Raw genomic sequence first — 15,654 nt, 5'->3', positions numbered from 1 at the left:
TGTTATATCTGGATAATTTAGACTAAATTTCAATCTGTGTTAATGACTCATTTCCAAAATAATTTATTAGTTGAGTTTTCAGAATATTCAGAATATTTAAGAAGTCTATATTTGTAGTATGGGAATTTGTCATGAAAGGTAGAGAACTTGAGATCATATGATTCTCACCCTCCAGGTAATGTTTTGCTAGGCATTCTGGAGGAGTTAAGTTTTTACTCCCTATCAACACAACTTTTTCCACACATAGTCAACAGCAATCTTTAAGGCAAGTTCCCCAAGATTTATTCTTCTCTAAACAACAGGTAATAATTTCAGGAATAGATCTTTTGTAAAAATCCCACAAATAACTTTAGGAATTGTCCTTCTGATGGCAATGACCCATTCCTGAATTGCTATCATTAACTTCTTTTCCCACAAACAAATCTTCATGTCTCAGGTCATATATTTATTGTTTCTTTGTCAACATATTGTTGACTGAATTTTTGCAAACCTTAACCATAATGTTTTGATTCCATTCTTTGATTTTAGCTATTTCATTGGCTCCATCAAGAAGCAAACCACTTTGAGTTACTTTGGACAAATCCAATGGTGTGGACATTAAGTTATCAGTTTTGATGCCTTCTGGATGAAGTGACATTTGCTTTTTTTCTGTAGGTTTTTTTTTATCTATCATATGATGAAAATGATGATAATGACAGTAATGATGATGATGACAATGATGATGATGATGATGATAGTAATGATGATGGTGAGAATGATTCTTTCCTCTCCACTCCCCACACCCCCATCCTCTGGAATTTATTCCTTTGTTTCCCTTTCAGTGCCAAAATGTATTGCTTTTGGTCAAGGTTTCTTTCTTATCTCAAGTCTGAATAGAAGTGTGCCTAATAGTTCTACACATATTTTTATATCTCAAGAAGAATCATACATCTTGTTAATATCCCTAAGCCTTTTTATTTTAAGAAGTAATAGGAACAAGCATTGAGTTAAAAGATGCCCCTTTTCATCCCCTATACCCTGCCACTCTTACCCACATAGATTTTTACCCAGGATTGGCCCAAGAGTAATACTGAGTTAAAATGAGAAGCAATGAATAACTTTTGGCGTGTGATTGAGGAGAGGTTACAGATGATAATATGTGGTAGTATGGAAGAAAAACAAAGAGGAGAGGTGAAAAATTGTTAAGTGTTGATTGCCTAAATATCAGGAGGATTTCTTGTGGTCACTGTACTATCCAGCCTATTGACTTTTCACATGATAGGGAAATTTTCAAGTCAGAACCCACCTGTATTGTTTAAAATGAAGTTTACAGATTATCTGTAAATGTTAATTATCCATGCTCCCTCTATACAACACCATAATTGAAAGTTGATTGTATAGCTAAATAAAATTTCAAATCTTGGAAAAACCAAATTATTACAGCCATTATCTGTCTTCACTTTACTCATAGAGAAACTGAAGCATGGAAATATTAAATTGTATAATGAAGGTCACAAAGCCAATATCTTGAAAAACGATTGGACAAAACTCCCATAATACCTGATAATAATTGTAACAATGCCTCACATTGGTATGGTACTGCAAAGACTAGGTTAATGGATCTAGCCACTAGATAGTCTCTTTGGAAATCTGACATTTTCAGCTCACCCTCTGGTCCTTGGAATAGTGTAAAAAATGAACCAAATTCTTTACCACTGACCCTTTGGGGTAGTCTAAAACACAAAATACAGAAATTAAGATAAGAGACTGACTTTTGCCTTCTATTCACATTGATGCTGAAAATGTACTACCTTTGAAATTCTAGAATATCTGTTACTTTCTGAGTCTATTAAAGATAGTGACCTTAAATTCACATAAATTACTCCAGACACTGTCCAATGGTCCTTTAAAAAATGAAACAAAAATTTTACAAGCTTCATCAAACACCGTTTTTCTAAAGAATCTTATACTAAGATAAAATATATATGTGCATTATATTGTATTGGATATTATATATACACATTATCCATATTTATATGCACTATATATGTACAATTTCACCAGAATAGAGAACTCCAGGTATGGGAACTCTCTCTAGTGATGTGTATTAGTAACTTTTCTGCAAATTTATAACTTGTAGTCTTAGAGAATTGCTTCAGGCATTAAAAAGTTAAGTGACTTGCCCATGTTCACATAGCTAGCATGTGTCAGAGTTAGAACTAAGTCATGTTTTCCTGATCATTATTCTATCCCTTATTCCATTATGATTCTTCCTTTCTCTGTCTCTGTCTCTGTCTGTCTTTCTCTCTCTCTCTCTCTCTCTCTCTCTCTCTCTCTCTCTCTCTCTCTCTCGCTCTGTGTGTGTGTGTGTGTGTGTGTGTGTGTGTGTGTGTGTGTGTATGGTTTATATACTCAGATGACATTAATACAAATCCATATGTACATACACATGGACACATATACATATTATTGTATGTGTGATTGTGTGAATGATTAATTTGTTCCAGGAAATTTGGCATTTCCACTTTCAAATTTTAAGGAAATAAATTGGTATGAGGAGAGAATATTACAAGGTCATAAAATGCTGCAGAGGAAGCAATTTAAATGAGTCTTCCAGAAACTTGAAAAAAAAAAGATCAGAAATAGAGTTATTGAAATAAAACCTGATACTGTCTACGAAGGATTTTCTTGTTATTTTTCAACATGTCTAAATGGCATAATGATTGGTGGGCAAGTTAGGTTGTAAGCTATGAGAAAACAACATATTTTCCCACTCTAGCTCTTAGCTATGCTGCAGGCTGCTGGGAGTATTTTCCAGAAATAGAAGATGGCTGTAACAAACAATAAAATATAGATGATGATACTCATGATGGTCTCTCCATCAGGTCTGTCAACGCTGCATTTATTGACTGATATATCAGAATGTCAGCTGAGACTGAAACCTGATGGGCAACATATAATTTGTGACTACACCTGATTGTGTAAGACTCATTCCTTAATTAAGCAGTGAGGGAAGAAGTTCAGTCATATCTGGAGTTAGAAAACATTGTATCCCCAGCAAATTGGACCAAAATTATGATTGTTATTAGTCAGTGATATAATAAACATGAACTTAAATTATGCTAAATGGTCCCATTGCCAAATAATTTATCTTTAAACTACTAAATAATTCGTAAATCAGGGTGATCAAGGCTGTTAACTTCTTGCACAGCATGACATGACTGTGCTAGCTGGTTAGGTTGGTTAAAAATGAAAATCCAACAATGAAGTTACTTTGACTGACTTGAACATAATTTTAAAAAATTCAGTCCCACAAATTTTAGTGCAACTGTAATACTAAGTCTTTTGGAGTATTCTTATAATTATTTGTGCAAAAAGACAAAGTCTGGAGTTAAATATGTTACATTTCTCAGGAGAACTAAGAGCTGAAATACAAAAACATTGTGATAGGAGCCAAGAGACCTCCTCATTCTATAGGTCAGGAAAATGAAGCTCAGAAGCAAAAGTAATTTGTCTGAGGTCACACAAATACTAAAATTATGACTCAAATCCAGGTATTTAGTCTATAAGTTGTCTTGTCCAGTTCCAAGGATCTTAGCTGGTTGCCTTATGGGATACCATGAATTGATTATCTCTTTAGATTTAAGTTTTCATAATAATCTCTCTCTCTTGTTCATCTCTATTCTAATGTGTAATTTCCTGAGACATGAAAAGATGAATAAACATTTCATCAACAAAGTCGATATCAAAGCTTAACCCAACCAACTCATTGTTTTATTTTTTTAATTTTCTTCTTGCTTGTGGGATAGGTCTATACTGCAGCATCTAAATGATTTAAAACTGCAATAGCACCAGCACAGAAATCCAAACAAGTAGCAATAGAAACCTACCCCAAAGACCAAACCAATTTCAGAGAATTAGTCATTTCCTCATTCCAAAACACTTGACTGGTCCTTGGAAGAAAATGCTTAGAAAGTAATTCTAACTTCTTTTTAAGATAATCATCAGTCCTTAATAATTTTAATTTGGGTCAGGTAGGTGGCAAAGTGAATAGAGAACAGATTGGGAAGACTCATCTTCTGGAGCTCAAATCTGACCTCAGATGTTTACTAGTTTTGAGGCCCTGGGTATGTAATTTCATCCCATTTGCCTTAATTTTCTCATTTTGAAGTAGAGAAGGAAATGGGAAACCACTCCATTATCTTTTTTAAGAGTACCCCAAATTTGCTCACAAAGAATTGGGCATGACTGAAAAATAACTTAACAATAATTTAAATTTTAATTGTATCTATAGCTTCATTGACCTTCAAATTAAGATAGTAGGGTGGCCAGGAAATAAAGGAGTGGACCTGGAATCAGGAAAATATCAGTTCAAATACAGCCATAGTGACTTAGTAGATATGTGATCCTGGGCAAGTCACTTATCTTTGCCTGCTTCAGTTTCTCCATACTTAACAAATATTATCTCATTTTATTCCTCACTAGCTTCACAAAAATCTTGGGAGTTAGGTGCTCTTATTATTCCCATTTTATTGAGGTAGGAATAATAATGAGAAATCAAGAAAGATATGACTAAGAAATCTTGAAATTAGATAAGCTAGAGAGGAGGATCAAGTATATTCTGAATATGGGTTAATTGTGCAGACATGGAGGCTAGACATAAATGGCATGTCTGCAGAGTAAATAACAGCTTAGTTTCAACTGTGATGGAGACTATGTGAAGGGCAGAAATATGAAAAAAGACTACAGTTAGGTAAGAGTCAGTCTATGGAAGTATTCAAAAATATGAGCAAATAGGCATTGCAAAGGCTAAAGTTATTTTTTTCCAAGGCCCTGAGAGTTTCTTGGAAAGGTACTGTATTTTCTTTTTTTCTGTCTCCATTGAGCCTATATTTTGACATTCTTCAGTAATTGCAGAATGTACAATAATTAGCTCCTTTTTTCTGTCTCCAGACAGAGAAATATGGATGGCTATTAAGCATCTCCAACATACTGGTAGTAATATGGACCAATGCTGTAGTTCTGGTATTTTCCCCCAATCCATTTCCCAGAAGTCTGAAATAACTCTGATCTGTGTCTACAGGAATGCAGGTCCAGGTAGGAAATCTGCTACCTAAAGACAATTCCAAACCTGACTGAGTTCTAAGTTCATTTTCTTATTCAGACCATAATTATTTATCATGTATTTAATTATATTCAAAGTGCATTGAGAAGATACAAAATTTGGGTTTGTTAAAGAATGGTCGTAGTACTCATGTGAGTTTACAGCTTAGTAGAATATAGAAGACCTTTGGGAATATGAATAATCTTTAGAGGAAGTACAGTTGAAAATGACCTTTTTTTTTTGGAACTCTTTGAACATAGGATTTCCCATCCCCACCTCCACCCAAAGCAATTGGGGTTAAATGATTTGCCCAAGGTCACATAGTCAAGTGTCATATGTCTAAAGCCAGAACTGAACTCAGGTCTTCTTAACTTTTGACTTCAGGGTCAGTGTTATATCCACTGTTCTTTTTAGTTGCCTGGAGCAAAGCTTCTTAATCAGCAGTCCATGAACTTATTTATAGATAGATTTCATGGGGGTCAAGAAAGGCAGGGAGAGCAGTTTGTGAACTTGGAAGGGAAAGAAATTACATCTTTATTTCATTATTATAGGTTTTTTTTGTAATCATGTTTTTATTTTATTTGACACATTTGAGAACATTTTAAGAAGGGGTCCACAGGTTTCTCTAGATTGCCAGAGTTCCATAAAACAAAATAAGATTAAAAATCAATGCTGACCTACTAATTTTGAAGATTTAAAATGGAAGCTCATCAAATTTTGGGGAAAAATTTATTTTTCCTTTTTTTCTGTGCCTTCATTTGCTTGTTTCTAAAGGAGCTTTATATTTTTTAGTATTGTTTTTCATCTTTAATAATTATAGAAAGAGTAGTTGACATTTCCATGGCATTCTAAGATTTGTAGTTTTCTCACTTGAGACTTACAACACTTTAAATATCAACTTCATTTTGTGACTTAGTTACCCTTTTTAACAGGTAAGGTAAAATGAGAAGCCTGAATTATTAGTTACCTAAGTATCTAAAGCCCATATTGAATTCCTAGACTTGTACACTCCAGTGATCTTTGGTGTTCTCAGAGGCATCCGCAGGCTTCAGATGAGTAAGCTGGAGACACCTAGTAAGGTTAGCAACCTTTGGCTTTGGGGTTCTTCTTTTTCCCTGGTGGCATTCTAGCATTGTGTAGGTTACCTACCTTGACTATAATCACAGGTGAACTAGTCGCTACTTATGGTCATCCCCTTGACCTTTCAAGTAAAAATATCTTAACAACTACTATTTCTAGACCTTTCATGCTTTTTTAAATGCTCCACTAAGACATAATTCCAATCTCTTATCTGGGAAAAGGGAGAGACACTTTTGAGTCCACTGTGTCTGACAGATGTAATTTCCATCAGTTTGGAGCAGGCTTACATTAAGCAGTTCTAGAGATTGATTGAGCATCTCTGCTTCTCTTCTGTTATTAATCATCTGTTCTCAGCAGTAGCTTATTGCTTGCTTTAGTAAGAGCAGTGATGATTCCTCCTTCTCCCCCAACTTGGTCCTAAATTATTGGCTGTATTCTGAGACAAATGAAATGATTATGAATGTCAAGTTTGGATGGATTTCAGGCTAGCTTGTTAGACTTTCTTTTCCTTTATGAGGTACCAAAACTTCCCATTTAAAAGCATATTACCTTATCAAAATATAATTATATATGAAGGCTATGTGGTCTCAAGGAATAGCCCTTATAGACAGGGACTAATAGGTTTCAAGTGGATGCCAATTAGATTATTTTTAAACAGATTCACATCTGGTATAGATGTCCAGTTGTAATCTTCATGGTACTAGCATTAACATAATGCTGTCACCACCTAAATTAACCAATTTTCAAGTAGAGCACAGGACACATTCCAGATGCATGTGCTCATTTTGAATATATCAGTGATAATAGGTATTTTGACTAAGGCTGCCAAATATGCTGAGTGTGGAGAGGAAAAAGTCACCTTTAATGTAGCTATTACATTACATATTACATCAGGAGACCAAAAAGGGTGAACCTGTTTTGTTTTGTTCTTAAGCATTTTATTTTTTGCCTTTGGTTTTTTACATTAGTCATTTTGTCTTAAGTACGCACCCCATTTGGACTCTCTCTTGTATCAAAGGGAGCATTGCACACAAAATCTACCAATCCTTGACTGGGTCTGAAATCACAGACCACTTTGCATATCCTTAGTCTCCTATCTCTCTGCTGAGAAGAGGGAGGTATATTTTATCATCACTTTTCTGGGAATTGAGAAGGGTCATTATAATTAATCCCTGTAGTCATACTTTACCTTATTCTTTGAGTTTTGCTTACTTCATTCTATATCATTCCAGACAAGTTTTCTAAGGTTTTTCTGAATCCCTCAAATTTGTCATGGTGCAATAATATTCTTTCCCATTTATTCACCATAATTTGTTCAGGTATTCTCCATGAATACCTTGTTTTAGGCTTACTGAACTGCTGCTAAAAATAAAAATAATAGCATTAATAGAGTGCTTTAAGGTTTATAAAGCACTTTATATATATATATATATATATACATATATGGTTCATCATTTAATCCTCACAATGATTTCTGTGAGATGGGTGTTATTATAATTTTCATTTTATAGATGGGGGAACTGAGCCTGAGAGAAGTTAACTTTCTTAGAGTCTGAGATTTGAATTCAGATCTCCTGATTCTGTAGTCCATGCTTTAGAACACCTATCAGTCAAAAGACTGGTTACATATAGTCTGGTGTTAATAGGTAGGTGAGGCAATGCCAGTGGTGGGTGGCAAGGGAGAGGAGAAAGCTGCCCAAGGATAGCTTTCTGTGAAAACTAATGATGCAGGGATTATATTAACATATTAATAATATAGACTATACAAGCTACTTACAAGTACCTTGTGGATGTAGCGACTGAAGATTGAAGAAGTTCTCCAGTGAGGAAAGTATTTCTGTAAGGGCAGGTTAGCACCTTCTATGATCCTGTGACTATGTGATCACTGAGGTCTTTTCTTGCTTATGATATGAACAGGATATGTAGAAAAAGAACCCAGGGAATTAAGTTAGAGAACAGTGATTTGACCATAATGGAGGAGGAAAAACAAAGCAAAATGAAACAAAATGATGAATTTGAATTCAAGGCAATTGGAATCAGAAGTCCTAGATTTATATCCTGTCTCCAATACTAACTATGGGGATGTCACCTAATTCTCTAGAGCCTCAGTTTCCTCAAATGTAAATATGGAGGGATTGGATGACATGTTCTTTAAAATCTCAGTTCAGGATCTATAATTTTCAGTTTTTAATTGTTAATTATGTTGCCAGGTGCATTAGGTAGTATATATAGAAGTGCCAGACAGAATTCCTGCTTATAAGCTATCTGTAGAGATGACAAGAAAAAATTAGAGAAAAGAAAAAGATCATAAGTATCAGAGGTAGGGGTTGAACCCTGTTTCTTTGACTAGAACCAATGTTTTCTCTAGAGAACATTCTCCTAGATTTTGGGGGGGAATAACTGAAAAACACAAAGAGAGTAAAACCATGTTCTTGTTCAAAAGTTCACCTATATTTCAATATTTCAACAAACCAGGGATTTTGGTGTGATTTTCTATAATTTTTGGATGTATACTCTCTTCATAGGTATAGATTGCTTCATATCTATATAATTGATGTCCTTTGTGAGTTGGATCTCCATTTCCCCACCTCTCAGCTCTCCTTCCCACATGCATGTGCACATATACAGACTCAGACACAGACACAGACACACATAAACTTACAACATCATTTCACACTCAACTTTCTGATAATGAGTCTCTCCAAACAGAGCTAGGACTGATGTTCAGTTGACAGACATACAATCTGTTGCTGGACCTGAATTTGAAGACTTTCCAGTTTGGTAAATTTTAAACTTTTCCATCTTATGTTCTGCTAATCCAGTCTTTGAAATTAAGGATTGCCTCCAAGTACAATGAATGGTGTGAAGGAAGGAATGATGATTCTGAAATTGAGGACCTAGTTTCCAATCTTAATACTGATAGTTATTTCTGAATGATTTAGGACAAGTGGTTTTACCTCTCTGGCTTTACCACAGGGATTGGGGGTGGGGGGGAGGGCAGAATGGAACCAAGATGGCTGAGAAAAGGCATGGATTTCATTAAACTCTTCCAGGTTTCCTTCAGGACCACATTAATTAAGCCTCTAAACAGATTTTGGTGTGATAGAACTCACAAAAGAACAGAATGGAGCATTTTTCTAAAAGATTTGCCTAGGGTAGAACAGGATTGTGTCTAGGACATGGAACTGAAACCCAACTTAAGGGCAGGGGAAAGTGGTGGGGGACAAACCAGAGGTTCTCAGTTAAAAGAGAGATCTGTAGAGGAGAACCCTGGAGCCAGGACAATGGCACAGCAGGCCATCAAGGAGAGTTCTGACACAGGTATCCCAGACCCTCATTCATTTAGTATGACTGGATGGGATGCCCCAGCTCAGGCAGCAAGCTGTTAGTGTTCTCCTTGGGAAGACTTCAGCCCAATGAGTAAGTTGCTGGCATTCTGAATTCTGACTGCATGGATAACCCAGTTCAGTGAATAAATCTATAGGGTTCTAAAAGAGGAAAATGCAAAAAACAGGCTCCTCCCACAATGTAAGAAGCTTGGGACAGCTTACTTAATTTACTCAGAATGAGTAAGAGAAGTCAGAAATAAGGCAAGATTATAGAAAGATATCTTGGAGATGAGGATGAGCAAAATATCTCAGAAGAGGATGGCAGAAAAAAAGCACTATATATGAAGTTGCAGAACAGAATATGAATTGGTCTCCAGTTCAAAAAAACTTCTTGGAAGAGCTCAAAACAGTTTTTAAAAATCAAGTAGAAAAACAAATGCAAGAGAAATTCAACATCTTACAAAAGGAAGCCCAAAAATTAATGGAAGAAAACACATCCTTTATAAAAACAAATGAAAAAAGATAATAGTTCCTTTAAAAATAAAATTTACCAAATGGAAAAGGTGATGCAAAAGTTAATTGAAGAAAATAATTCATTGAACAATAGACTGGGGCAAGTAGAGGCTAATGAATCTATGAAACATTAAGAATCAAGCAAAATAAAAAAATGAAAAAAATTGAAGAACATGTATAATACCTCATTGGAAAAACAACTGACCTGGAAAATAGATCAAGGAGAGATAATTTAAGATTTATTGACAGCCATGACCAAAAGAAAACCCTGAAAACATCTTTCAAGAAATGATATTCTTGAAAAAGAGGGGAAAAATAATCATTGAAAGAATCAATCGATCAGCTCCTGAAAGGGACCCTAAATCCAAAATGCCAAGGAATATTGTAGACAAATTCCAGAATTATTAGCTCAAGGAAAATCCTGCAGGCAGCCAGAAAGAAGCAATTCAAATACTAAGGAGTTGCATTCAAGATTACACAGGATTTGGCAGCAGAAACATTTAAGAATTGAAGGGTCTGTAATATGATATTCTGAAGGGCAAAGGAGCTTGGATTTACAACAAACAATCAATCACCAGAAAAACCGAACTTATTCTTTCAGGAGAAAAGATGGACATTTATTGAATTTCATGACTTTCAAATTTTTGTGATGGAAAAAAACCAGAGCTGAATAAAAAAAGTGATCTTCACAAAGGAGACTCAAGAGAAACATAAAATGGTAAACAGGTGAAAAGACAAAGACTGTTCTGGTTGCATCCCTATATGAGAGGAAGATACTCATAACTCTTCAGAATTGTAGCTCTAGTAGAGGGAATATACTTAGAATGTTTAATATGGATATAAGTTGATTTTTATGGGATGATTTAACAAAATTAATACATTTTAAAAATTGGATTATAATGGAATGGAAGGAAGGAGGGGGAAGAATGGGGTAAATTACATCACATGGAGAGGGGCATTAGACATTAGAGGGAAAGAAGGGAAGGGGTGAGAATTGTTTGAATCTTATTTTCATAGGATTTGACTCAATGAAGAAATAATATATAAACTCAGTTGCATTAGAAATTTATCTTATCCATCAGGCATTAGGAGGGGAAAGAGTGATTAATAGAAGGGAGGGAAGAAAGGAAGGGAAAAGGGAAAGGAAAGGAAGGGGATCTGATAGAAGGCAAGTAGCCTGAGTGAAGTAGTATTCAGAAATAAAACACTGGTGAGGAGGAATAGGGTGAAAAGAAAAAGAAAAGAACTCAAGGAGGAGAGAAAGGATGGAAGATTATAAAGAGTTCATAATTATAACTGAATATGAATGGGATGAATTCTCCCATAAAAGAGAAGTGTATAATAGAATGGATTAAATCCAGAATCCTACAATATGTTGTTTATAAGAAACACATTTGAAGTAGAGAGATACATACAGAGTAAAAGTAAAATGTTAGAGTAGAAATATTAATTATAGAGTTTTTTTTTCCTTGCAAAGGCAGTGGGGTTAAGTGACTTGTCCAAGGCCACACAGCTAGGTAATTATTAAGTGTCTGAGGCTGGATTTGAACTCAGGTACTCCTGACTTCAGGGCCGGTGCTCTATTCATTGGGCCACCTAGCCACCCTTAGAATAAAATTTATTGAAACTAAATAACTGAATTTTAAAGACCAAGTGCATTAAAAAACAAATCATAGAAATAATGAATAATTTGTCTAGGACAATGGCAATAATGAAATAACATACCAAAACTTGTGGAATGGAGCTAAAACAATTATTAGAGGAAATTTTATATCTCTCAATGTATACATGAATAAAAGAGAAAGAGGATTGATTTTATAGGATTCTTCGCACATGATACGATGGTTTATTTAGAGAATCCTAGAAAATCAATTGCAACTTTAGCACAGAAATAATCAGCATTTCTATATATTAGCAATAAAACCCAGCAGCAGGAGATAGAAAGAGAAATTTCATTTAAAGTAACTGTAGACAACATAAAATACTTGAGAGTTTACCTGCCAAGTCAAACTAAGAAACTATATGAAAACAATCACAAAACACTTTTCACACAAATAAAATCAAATATAAACATTAGACAAATATCATTTGCTCATGGATAAGCCAAGCTAAGTCAACAAAAATGACAATTCCATCTAAATTAAATTATTTATTTAGTGCCACATTAATCAAACAAATGAAAATTTACTTTACCAAGGTAGAAAGAAATAGTAAATAGTAATAAAATCCATATAGTGGAACAAAAGGTCAAGAGTAACAATGGAATTAATAGTAAAAATGTAAAGGAAGATGGCCTGGCCATGCCAAATCTAAAATTATATTATAAAACATCAATCATTTGAACTATTTTGTACTAGCTAAGAAACAGAGAAGTAGATCAGTGGAATAGATAGGAGTAAAAGACTAGTAATCCTTTGTTAAATAAGCTGAAAGACTCCAGTTTCTGGGACAAAAGCTCTCTAACAAAAACTCTGGGAAAACAGGAAAAATATTATAAACCAGGAATAGATCAACATCTCATACCTTATACCAAGATAAGGTCTAAATGAATACAGGTGATACCATAAGTCAGGAGAACAAGGAATAGTTTATCTGTCAGCTCTACAAAAAGAGGAGCAGTTTATGACCAAAGAAGAGATAGAGAACACTACAAAATGTAAAATTCATAATTTTTATTACACTAAAAAGTTTTTGTATAAAAATTCAATACAACCAAGATTAAAAGGAATACCATGAATTGGGAAACAATTTTTAAAGCTAGCTTTTCTGTACTCATTTCTAAAATATAGAGAGAATTGAGTCAAATTTATGATAACATAATTCATTTTCTAATTGATAAATGATCAAAGGATATGAACAGGCAATTCTCAGATGAAGTAATTAAAGCTATCTATAGTTATCTGAAAAATGCTCTAAATAATTAGTGATTGGAGGAATGCAAATTAAAATAACTCTGAGGTACCACCTCACATCTATCAGGCTGGCCAATATGACAAAAAAAGGAAAATGATCAATGTTGGAGGGGATGTGGTAAAACTGGGACACTAATGCATTGTGGTGGAAGTGTGAACTGACCCAGCCTTTCTGGAGAACAATTTGGAATTATATACAAATTTTAATCCAGCAAAAACACTACTAAGTCTAAATCTCATAGAGAGCACAAGAAGATATAAAACCCCCACATATACAAAAATATTTATAGCAGCTCTTTTTTGTATTATCAAAGAATTAGAAATTGAGGGGATGGCTGAACATTTTTAAATTGTGGCAAATGAATGTGAGGGCATACTATTGTTCTGTAAGAAATCATGAGGGGCAAGACTACAGAAAAGCCTAGTAAGTCTTGCATGAACTGATACTGAGTGAAGTGAACAGGACCAGAATAACATAATACAAATTAACAGCAACATTGGGTGATGATCAACTATGATGGATTTGCTCATCTCTGCAGTTCAATAATCAAGACACTTCTAAAGGCCCTGTGTTGAAAAATACTATCCACATCCAGAGAGGGGACTATGGAGTCTGAATGTAGACAAAAGCTTACTATTTTCAATTCTTAAAATTTGTTTTATGTTTTATTTTTTCCCCTCTCATCATTTTTTCTTTTTGCTCTGATTCTTCTTTCATAACATGATTAATATGGAAATATGTTTAACATAGTTATACATTAATAACATACTAGATTGCTCTCTGTCAAGGGGAGCAGGAGGGAAAGTAGAGAGGAATAAAAATGTGAAATTCAAAACCTTACAAATGATGTGAAACTTTAAACCTTACAAAAAATAGTTGAAAACTATCTTCATATGTAGTTGCAAAAATAAATAAATATTTTTTTTAAAAGGAAGGGATTACACTAGAATACCTCTGAGGATTCTTCCAGTTCTAGGTCTATGGTCCATGAGATAGAACTCCTAGGTGTCCTCTTTCCTTCAAACAACTTGGTGAATATTTTGTTTATACATATACATATACATATACATATACATATACATATACATATACATATACATATACATATACATATACATATACATATACATATACATATACACATACACATACATACATGTATAAATATATACACACATATATATGTATACACACACACACGTCACCTCTCCAGATGGAGTGTAAGTTTCTTGAGTACAGAATCTATTTTATTTTGATCTTTGCATCTCCAGGGTATATTACAGTAACTATAACACAGATGGTGCTTATTAAATGCTTGCTATTTGGTTGATAGATCCAATTAATGCTTGGATTTAGTTATGTCACTCCCCCCACATGTATATGCATATACATGTATGCATATACATATATGTAGATTTACAATGAATTGTTCTTTATCTGCAGAATATAAATTTTATAATAAAATTAGCTATAAATTTAAATTTTCTTATTCCATAGAAGGAATTAACCATTCAACTACGAAATTGACTTTTGGATTTGCCATTTACTAAATATGTTCCTTTGAAGAAACTGGTTTGATTTTGTTCTTCTTGTTGCTATTTTTGAAAGCTTTATTTATTTGAAGGTTAAAAAATGACAGAGAATTAGTCTGACTCCTTTAAGGATAAATATAATAAAAATGAAGAATCATTCAAAGGCAGTGAGGGTTCTGAAAGGAATGATTTGGCAATAACTGGGGAATGTCCAATATTGTTAAATCTTTCTTTTAAAGAGAGAGGGTTGGATAGTAGGTGAGATAATTAAGATCAACAAAGGAGGCAGTTTTTAGTTCCCAGAGTGGCAGAGAGATGTTAAGGAAAGTGGTTAATATAGAAATTACATCTCTGTATTGACTAGAATGGGCAGCTAAGTGTGGAGTGTATAGATCCCTGAACTTAGTTATGGAACACTTCACAAATTATCCTGTCATCCTTGAGCAAAGGCCTAGCTAATTTTCTCTGTATAATTTTAATTTTGGCATATGTGAGCACAATTAGATTGAACAATGAATGCCACATCAGCCCTGAAGTCAGGAGAACTTGAGTTCAAATCCAGCCTCTAACTCTTACTAGTTATGTGAACTTGGACAAGTCACTTTATCCTAATTGCTTCACATCCAAGGCCATCTCCAGTTGTCCTGATTCATATCTGGCCACTAGATCCAGATGGCCCCTGAGGAGAAAGAGACTGGGGATTTAGCACAAGCAACTGTCCCCTCCTCCATGAACTCCCTTCCCCTGACTGCCCCAGTCAAATCCAATTTACATGCATGTCATGGCATCACCTTCCTGATGTTATGGTCATCTTCCAGAATGAAGGACAAACATCATCATCATCATCATCATCATCATCACCATCATCAATCACTGAACTTGGAATCAGGAAGAATCATCTTCATGAGTTCAAATCCAACCTCAGTCACTTGATGTTTGATTCTGGGAAAGTCATTTAGCCCTGTTTACCTCATCCTTATCAGTGAAATGAACTGGAGAAGGAGATGAAAAATCCCCAAAAGGGGGTCTCAAAGAATCATGGATGATTGATTGACTCAACAACAATATAGGCTGGAATCGGATGTGACTGAAACTACTCAACAACAGCAATATAGCTTAGAATAAATAGACTCAAAAGCATTAAAAAGTATCTAAGACAGTATACAGAATGGAAAAATATGAAAATATTTAAAGTATAAAATAT

General features: G+C 34.4%; 1 long non-coding RNA gene and 1 pseudogene across 1 annotated transcript in view; one reads left to right on the top strand and one right to left on the bottom strand.

The window, feature by feature from the left end:
• LOC141493858 (uncharacterized) overlaps positions 1-15,654 on the top strand; it is a 304,223-nt gene that overhangs the window by 122,092 nt on the left and 166,477 nt on the right. The gene's annotated exons all lie outside the window — the stretch shown is intronic.
• Positions 14,853-14,948, bottom strand: LOC141494574 (U6 spliceosomal RNA; annotated as a pseudogene).

The sequence above is a fragment of the Macrotis lagotis genome, chromosome 7, assembly GCF_037893015.1.
Source record: "Macrotis lagotis isolate mMagLag1 chromosome 7, bilby.v1.9.chrom.fasta, whole genome shotgun sequence".
NCBI lineage: Eukaryota > Metazoa > Chordata > Mammalia > Peramelemorphia > Peramelidae > Macrotis > Macrotis lagotis.
Note: the sequence above shows the minus strand (reverse complement) of the source record. Positions and strands in the feature narration are given on the sequence as shown.